At 38.5% G+C, this 9,139-nt stretch overlaps 1 non-coding gene across 1 annotated transcript; it reads right to left on the bottom strand.

Moving 5' to 3' along the window:
- Positions 1–7,947: 7,947 nt before the first annotated feature.
- Positions 7,948–8,053, bottom strand: LOC121211732 (small nucleolar RNA R71). The gene has a single exon (XR_005906950.1). It is a non-coding gene; the product is annotated as a small nucleolar RNA R71 (small nucleolar RNA).
- Positions 8,054–9,139: the final 1,086 nt, after the last annotated feature.

Below are 9,139 nucleotides of genomic sequence, written 5' to 3'. Positions count from 1 at the left end.
TACAGATATGAGATTCACAGAGTCTAATCCAATATTTACTACACAATCATACAATTTATCCACTTCGACCCATGGGCCTATTGGGCCCACATGGCCTATCTCGGCCCATCGTGGCCCAAAGTAACCTAAGCCCACGAGAGCACTCATGATGCCCTTAACCATCACGTCAAAGCTCCCACACGTACGATCGTACGCTCATGTAGCTGCCATCGTCGTGTGACCGGCATTTCGGCATTTGCCGTTCTACAGCTAGACTAGTGCAAAATACACACCTGTTTATGAGAACGCGCCGAAGTCCACGATCACCAACCTTGGTTAAGTAGGTATGAAATAATCCCGCCTACAACCAGTGATCACCAATCCTTGGCATATCCTGCATTGAGTCTTCCTCCCCAACTCATCTGGTTTGCTCTCTTTAAAGCTACACACCAACTCTGTCCCCTAGTACACATCATGTGGGGATATAAATATCGACCCACCCATCTGATACACATCAATGGTAGCCTGGTTGCGGTACTACCTTCATTGCAGCAAGCTACTAATCAAATATTGGGTTTAGTAGCCATTAGTGACGGTAATATAATCGGCACACAGCTTTCAGGAAATATGATCGACACAGAGTCACCAATAAGTATGTTAGGCACATAGCCACAGGTAAATACGTTTGGCACACAGCCATAATCAGGTTGGCACAGAGCCATGTGTAGGTTGGCACAAAGCCATAATCAGGATAATTGACTTTAAGCCGTTGATAACTGTATCATGTTAGGCATATAGCCATCAGTGACAGTAATATAGTCGACACACAGCCTCGGGTAAATATGATCGACACAGAGTCATCAATAATCATATATTGGGCTTAAAAGCCACCAGTTGATCCACGATCGTCAAGCAACCATGCAATCCTTAATTGGTGGATCCACGATCGTCAAGGAACCATGCGATCCTCAATTTCTTCCTCCGTTTCATAATCCCCGCCCATGTGCAACATAATATTATATGAATGCAGCAAATATACACACGACATGCAAAATCATACAAATCCCAGTCACAACAGTCCAATCACGGTCATACATTCTCAATCAAAACATAGTAAAATCAATCAAATTGTATTATCAGTTAGTCATATACCCTAGAGGGGTAGAACGGTCTTTTTACCTATTAGGGGTATTTTAGTCATTTCACCCTACAAGGGTGTATTGGTAAATCTACGAACCAAGGGTGTTTCGTTAATTTTACAAACCAATGGTATTTCTATAATTTTTGAAAGTCAAGGGTATTTCTGTAATTTTGTAAATCAGGGGTATTTCTATAATTTTCCAAATTAAGGGTATTTCGGTAATTTTTCAAATTAAGGGTATTTCGGTAACTTTACAAATCGATAGTATTTCGGTAAGTTTTCAAGTCGAGGGTATTTCAATAATTTTACAAGTCGAGGGAATTTCTATAATTTTACAAGGCGAGGGTATTTCGATAATTTTACTGGTCGATGGTATTTTGGTAGTTTTACAGGTTGAGGGTATTTCGGTAATTTTATAGGTCGAGGGTATTCTAGTAATTTTACAAGTTGAGGGTATTTCAGTAATTTTACAATTTGAGGGTATTTTGATAATTTCACAAATCAAGGGTATTTTGGTAATTTTGCTAATCGAGGGTATTTCGGTAATTTTAAAAATTAGGGGTATTTTGGTAATTTTGCTAATCGAGGGTATTTCAGTAATTCTACCCTACAAAGGCATTTCAGTAATTCTACCCTACAGGGGTATTTCATTCTATCCTACAGGGGTATTTCAGTAATACTAGCCTACAGACATGAGATTCACATAGTCCAATCCAATATTTACTACACAATCATACAATTTATCCACTTGGGCCCATGGGCCCATTGGGCCCACATGGCCTATCTTGGCCCATCGTGGCCCAAAGCAACCTAAGCCCACGAGAGCACTCATGATAGCCTCAATCATCACGTCAAAGCTCCCACACGTACGCTCGCACACTCGTGTGGCTCCATTGTCGTGTGACCGGCATTTTGGCATTCCAGCATTTGTCATTCTACAGCTAGATAGTGCGAAATACACAATTGTTTACGAGAACGCGCCGAAGTCCACAATCACCAGCCTTGGTTAAGCAGGTATGAAATAATCCCGCCTACAACCAGTGATCACCAATCCTTGGCACATCCTGCATTGAGTCTTCCTCCCCAACTCATCTGGTTCGCTCTATTTAAAGCTAGCTTCTTACCAATTCCCATGTTAGCTTCCCGATGTGAGATTACTTTCAACCATTAGGAAAATCCCTCATTCTTATGACCACTTCAACCACAGAGTTCCAGTCCAACTCCACCTCCTACACAGCTCAAATAGCAAAATAAATACCCCATTGAGCATCCCAAGACTTGAACCTTAGACCTCATAATTACACAACATGCCATCTTGCCACTACACCGCAAGGCTCTTTGTATGTTATATTTTATCCTCAATTAATTATAAGGCTGATAAACAGTAATTTATACATATTTTTACCCCATGCCTAACGCATTTATGGATGGTTTCTCCTTAGATTTGGTCAATTTGATGCTTCGAATCCTTTAATTTCATGTTTTATACTTAGAAGAGAATAAGAGAGTAAAAAGAGCGAGAAACGGGCCAAAAACAGAGAAAATTGACCCACATGGGAAACCAACATGGCCTGGACTTCCTCACATGGGCGTGTCACTCGGCCGTGTCAATTTGGCAGGATTGAAGCACGACTTACACGGGTGGATCACACGCCCATGCCCATTTAACAGCCTTGACCACGGCCTTTAGTAATCGCACAGGGGCGTGTCCCTGCCGAACCCAAGTTTAGTCCAATTCAGAAAAGGCCAATTTTGAGGGCTCTTAGGCATTCCAAAGCCTATTTAAACACTTGAGAGGCACTTCGGAAGGGAGATACAGAGTAGGAAGCAAGGAATTACTCAAGGAAAGCCGATTGATCCATCTCAAGAGCCAGATTCATCATCAAGACTAGAGATCTCCCTTCAAGTTTCTTCAGGAGTTTTGGGTTTTCTTATGTTTTGTTATCTTTATGCTTTTGAGATGGTTTCTTTCATAAGTATGAACTAAACCCCTAAATACCTAAGGGGAATGAAACCTAAGACAAATCTTGTTATTATTATTTGGATTGTACGATAAATATTTGACTTGTTCTTAATTATGTGTTCTTAATTCTTGTTTTGATGTTCCAGGATATTGATTCAAGTTAAGCTCTTATTTAGAGGAGGAATAAACCCTGTCTAAGAGTAAAATTTTCATAATTAAGTGGATTTGATTGCGCGCCTAGAGATAGGGTGACAAGATTTTGCCAGATTAGGGTGAAACCTAATAAGGGAATCCATAGATCGAGTTAATGCAATTTTAGGGTGTTAATTAGAAAGAGATTTAAATTATTCAACCTAGGGTTAGACGTTATTAGTCTCGAGAGAGATAATAATATAACTTAGGGATTTCTACGGATCAAGTCAAATGAATAAATCGTCTGATTCAGAGTCAAATAGCAAGTGAAGTCTAGGTGGATTTGTCCTTAGGTATTGTCTCAATCAATCGAATTTTCCAAAGTTTTTCTTTCTATGAATTCTTAGTTAGTAATTAGTTTAGACATTCAAACCTCTTAAATTTTAGGCTAGATAATAAAAAGGAAGTAAATACTAGTACTCGTAGTTCCTTTGGGTTCGACAATCCGGTCTTGCTGAACTATACTACTGTTCGATAGGTACACTTGCCTTAATCGTGATAATAAGTTAGTCTCAAGAACGTTTCATTTATAAATCTTTTAAATCTATTATGAATATCACGCATCAAGTTTTTGGCGCCGTTGCCGGGGAGTTACGATATTAGGAAAACTCGATTTTTATTACTTTAGCCACTTTACTTTTATTACATTAAATTTTTATTTTCTGCTCTAATTTTTCTCTTATTTCCTTCTGTCAGGTTTTTCTAGTTTATGACCAAAAGAAACCCGTCAAGACCACTACTTTTTAACAGTGAGATCGACCTCACCGTTCACAGAAACTGGAGAGAAATAAGGCGAAGCCTAAGATACACAGAGGACGAGCAAGAGGACGATACTTCAACCACATCCGAGGAGATGGTTGGAAACCAAGAAAATTCACTACCTCCTGCGATTGCTGTTAATCAGAATCCTGCTTCACGCACTATGTAACACCCCGTACCCGAGACCGTTGCCAGAGTCGAACGCGAGGTGCTAACAGACTTAATTACTTTGTTTTCACAGTCCATTTAAAAAAAAATTCCAGACAGGCTGGCTAACCGCGTCACTGTCTCCTTAAAAATCATATCTCGAGTTCCAAAACTCGAAAACTGATTCCGTAAATTTTCCCTGAAATTAGACTCATAAATCCATCTGTGGATTTATTTCTAGAATTTTTGGTTGGGCCAATTGGTACAGTTTATTAGTTAAAGTCTCCCCTGATTCTGGGTTTGACTACTCTGACCTTCACGTATTACAACTTGGATATCTCCCTGTACAGAGCTTCAATACTCATGCCGTTTGTTTCTAATGAAACTATACTCAAAGCGGAATCTATAAATATAAGGCATGACTTCTAATTGTCTCTGGATAATTTATGGTAAATTTTCAAAGTCGAAACAGGAGACCCAGAAACCGTTCTGGACCTGTTTCACGAGAACTTTAATATCTCTTAATATACTGTTCATATGATCATTTTGTTACTTTCATATGAAAATAGATTCATCAAGGTTCGATTACATAATTTATTAACTATTTAATTCCATTCCTACAAATTTTAGTGATTTTTCAAATCCACACCACTGCTGCTGTCAGCATCTGTTTTCAAGGTAAACTTTACCTATTTCGTGGTTACCATGGACCAACTAGAGTTTTGCCATACATAGGTCCACATATGATCATATTTAGCCATTCCAATGGCTGATCATTTGCCCAACACTTCCATTCCAGTCCATAGTCACATCATGAAATCATATATATATACATAAACACAAATGGTCTAATGCCATACTCCACTTCTACGAGCCATTTTCGCATGGCTGTACACACATACATCACAAAAAGTACTTAAAAAAAACAACAAAGGGTAGTCCTATACATGCCATATCCAGAGTTCAACTAAAAGAGTACCAAAAGGGCTTTGATAGTGTGGATGACTTCGACTTCGATGATCCCGAATCTGATAGCTAACGAACAAAATCTATAAAACAGAGAGCCAAAGCAACGGGGTAAGCATTTTAAAGCTTAGTAAGTTTCAAGTAATGAAATCGGCTTTGACTAAAGTATTACATTCACATAGCTAAATGAATCACTTTATTAATACACATTCTCATAATCATACTTACTTCACACTTCATCAACATATACACACAAGGTATCAACCTATCTAAAAGCCGAAAGTTCGTTAGTCGATTGAACGAATACTATTTAAAACGAATCGACTTTTCCGATGCACATGCAAACATACCTTATCGTTTGGGTTTTTCGAGCGTATTAATTGAATTTATTACAGCACAAAACGCTCACCTGCAAACCCAAGTTTCTTCGGAATTTAGCCGGATATAACCACAAGCACAATTGCCTTCGGGTCTTAACCCGAGTATAGCAACTCGCACAAATGCCTTCAGGTCTTAGCCCGGATATATCAACTCGCACAAATGCCTTCGGGTCTTAGCCCGGATAAAATCACTAGCATAAAAGCCTTCGGGACTTAGCCCAGATAAAATCACTAGCATAAATGCCTTCGGGACTTAGCCCGGATATCATTCAAATGCTCATGCACACATATATCAATAATCATGACACATCCATATTTCATTTTCGTTACTAAGGCTCAAACACAAAACATTTATTAAACCTTTCCAATTTCGGCTCAATAGCCACACATAAAGAGCATGATTTCAATTGGCTTTATAACATAGTCTCTATGCACATTCGGCTATCCGTCATAGTATGACTAATCATTTCGATATAATTCAAGTAGGGTCATTACTCGAAGACTTACCTCGGATGTTGTCGAACGGTTTCGACGGCTATTCGATCACTTTTTCCTTCCCCTTATCCAACTTTGGTCCTCTAAGCTCTTGAGCTTAATTCAAACAGATAGAGCTTATTTAATAATTTATCAATTTAACTATTCGATTAAATACATTTATATTATACAATTAGGTGCGAATAATTTTATTGACTAGTTATTCAAGCATTATACATGTGCTCTACTCATGCACCACCGAATAATAGGACTAGCTTAATACCTTGCATTTTTGAATTCATATACATCATTTAGTTCCTCATAACATACATTTTGTCTCTAACCAACACAAGAGCCCAAAGCATCACTTACAATGCCGAATTCCAATTTAGTCTACCATCATAGCATTATCATATTTATGCACTTGGTAAGTTGCGTTTGAACACATTCGACACTAGGTGTCCAAACCAATGTTCCTCGAACACTAAACCCAATTTATAACCAACTCAAAACTCCTTAACAACAAGCATTTAATAACAATGTACTTAACCAATTCCTTAAACATGCATTCGGCAATTACACCAAGACCATCTTAACTCGTTTCTCATCTTGCTAACAAAAACATAGTAAAGTAAATCTTCATACACAATGGTTATCAATTCATCCATTCACTAGGGACATGACCTAATGTTCAATAACAACCCCTCCTTTACCAAGTACACATTCGGCCTTGGTACATAATAAGGTAGCCGATTTCTTTCCCTTTAGCACCCATTGCTCACATATGATTATTTGTATAGTTCAAACACTCATCTATCTTTGCTCATCTAAATTTAACATGGAACAACAAAATTCACCATTGTCAAATACCATAGCCGAAAGCCCTAGTCCATAACACAAATCAAAATTTCTACATGGGTTACAAAAGTAGTTTGATATCTTACTCAAGATTAACCAAAATTTCATGAACTAATATAAACTTCTTACCTTGCTATTAGCCTAGGATGACCGAATGCCTCCCTCCCTGCTTCCTCTTCACAATCGGCCAAGAAGAACAAAATGAGAAAGACTTTTTGTTCTTTTTTTTTCCTTTTCCCCCTTCTACACGGCTAAGAAGAACTAAAGTATGAAGCCTTTCCCTTCTTTTTTTTTCGGTCATGCATGAGAATGATGAACACATTTTTTTTCTTTGTTTTCTTCCTTCAATTTCTTATTAGTTTATTGCCCATGCTTCTTATTTTATTTTTCCATTAACACAACATGTTTCATGACATATTTTGCCCATCATCCCTTGTCATGGTCGACCACTAGTACTTAAATGGGGGGAAATTGACATGCAAGTCCACCCCTTTGATTACATGCACTATTAGGCCACTTGCATTTGCCTAGCACATTTCTAAATTTTCTCACATAAGTCCTATCAACTAAATTCACATGCAATTAACTAAATCGAAGCTTAAAACTTCCACACATTTATATTCACATATTTTAGGAAATAATTATCACATTCAAATAATTTGGTGACTCGGTCTAGCGGTCCCGAGACCGCTTTCCGACTAGGGTCACTTTAGGGCTGTCACACACTATGTATGATTATGCTAAACCTTGTTTAATAGGAACTGAATCGAGCATAGTTAGACCGGCTGTAGCCATAAATACTTTTGAACTGAAACCTAACACAATTCAAATGATACAACAGTTTGTTCAGTTTGATGGTTTGCAGGACAAGGATCCCAACGCTTACTTGGCAAACTTTTTGGAGCTATGTGATACATTTAAAATTAATGGCATTTCTAATGACGCCGTTCGTCTTCGGTTATTCCCTTTTTCATTGAGAAACAAAGCTAAACAGTGGTTGAACTCATTGCCACGGGGGTCAATCACTACTTGGGAACAAATGACCGAAAAGTTTTTATTAAAATATTTTCTGCCTGCTTAAACGGCTAAATTACATAATGATATTTCTTCCTTTGTGCAGATGGATTTAGAAACACTCTACGATGCATGGGAGAGATACAAGGACCTCTTGAGAAGATGCCCTCACCATGGGTTACCGCTTTGGCTACAGGTTCAAACCTTTCATAATGGCCTGGATCCTTCGACTCGACAAATGGTTGACGCAGCTGTTGGTGGAACCATCAATAATAAGACACCTAAAGATGCCTATGAATTTATAGAGGAGATGTCATTGAATAACTATTAGTGGCAAGTCATGAGGACAAAACCAAAAAAAACAGTCGGCATTTATAACGTCAATTCGGTCACCATGCTCTCTAATCAAGTAGAACTCTTGAATAAGAAAATTGATCATTTCCTTAGTTCTTCACAGGTTCACCTGTAATGCAATGCGAAGCAAGTGGAGGCGGATCAAGCAGTTCAGACTACCCACCTTATGGCCACAACATGGAGAACGAACAGTTAAATTATATGGGTAACAATCCTCAATCTCAAAACAATCCCTATAGCAATACTTACAATGCAGGTTGGAGGAACCATCCTAATTTTTCATTGAGAGGCCAAGGGAATTAGAGACCACCACCTCCAGGCTTCCAACAACCACCCTACCAACAAGAGAAAAAACCAAACCTTGAGGAGATGCTAACAAAATTCATCTCAGTGTCAGAAACTCATTTTTAGAATACCGAGACCGCACTCAAAAATCAACAAGCATCAATCCAGAGGCTCAAAACTTAGATTGGATAGCTCGCCAAGTTTATTTCTGAATGACCACAAGGTAGCCTGCCAAGCAACACTGAATCTAACCTAAGGGAGCAACTCAATGCGATTGCCATTCAAGATGATGAAGGGCTAGTTGCAAAACCAAGACCAAAAATGATGGTAAGCATAGGTAAGGATGAGGTAGGCCACAATGAGCCAAAGCCGGTGATTACAGAATATAAACCTCGTGTGTCAAACTCCAATGCGACAAGGAAAGACCACTCAGACAAACAATTTGGTAAATTCCTTAAACTTCTAAAGAAAATACATATTAACTTACCGTTTATTGAAGTCCTTTCGCAAATGCCAAACGTAGTCAAGTTTTTAAAGGAGCTCTAGCAAATAAATGGAAGTTAGATGAAGCATTGCATGTGGAGCTGAACGCGGTCTGCTCAGCCATTCTACAGAATAAGTTGCCTA

Source organism: Gossypium hirsutum, chromosome A12 (assembly GCF_007990345.1).
Source record: "Gossypium hirsutum isolate 1008001.06 chromosome A12, Gossypium_hirsutum_v2.1, whole genome shotgun sequence".
NCBI classification, from domain to species: domain Eukaryota; kingdom Viridiplantae; phylum Streptophyta; class Magnoliopsida; order Malvales; family Malvaceae; genus Gossypium; species Gossypium hirsutum.
Note: the sequence above shows the minus strand (reverse complement) of the source record. Positions and strands in the feature narration are given on the sequence as shown.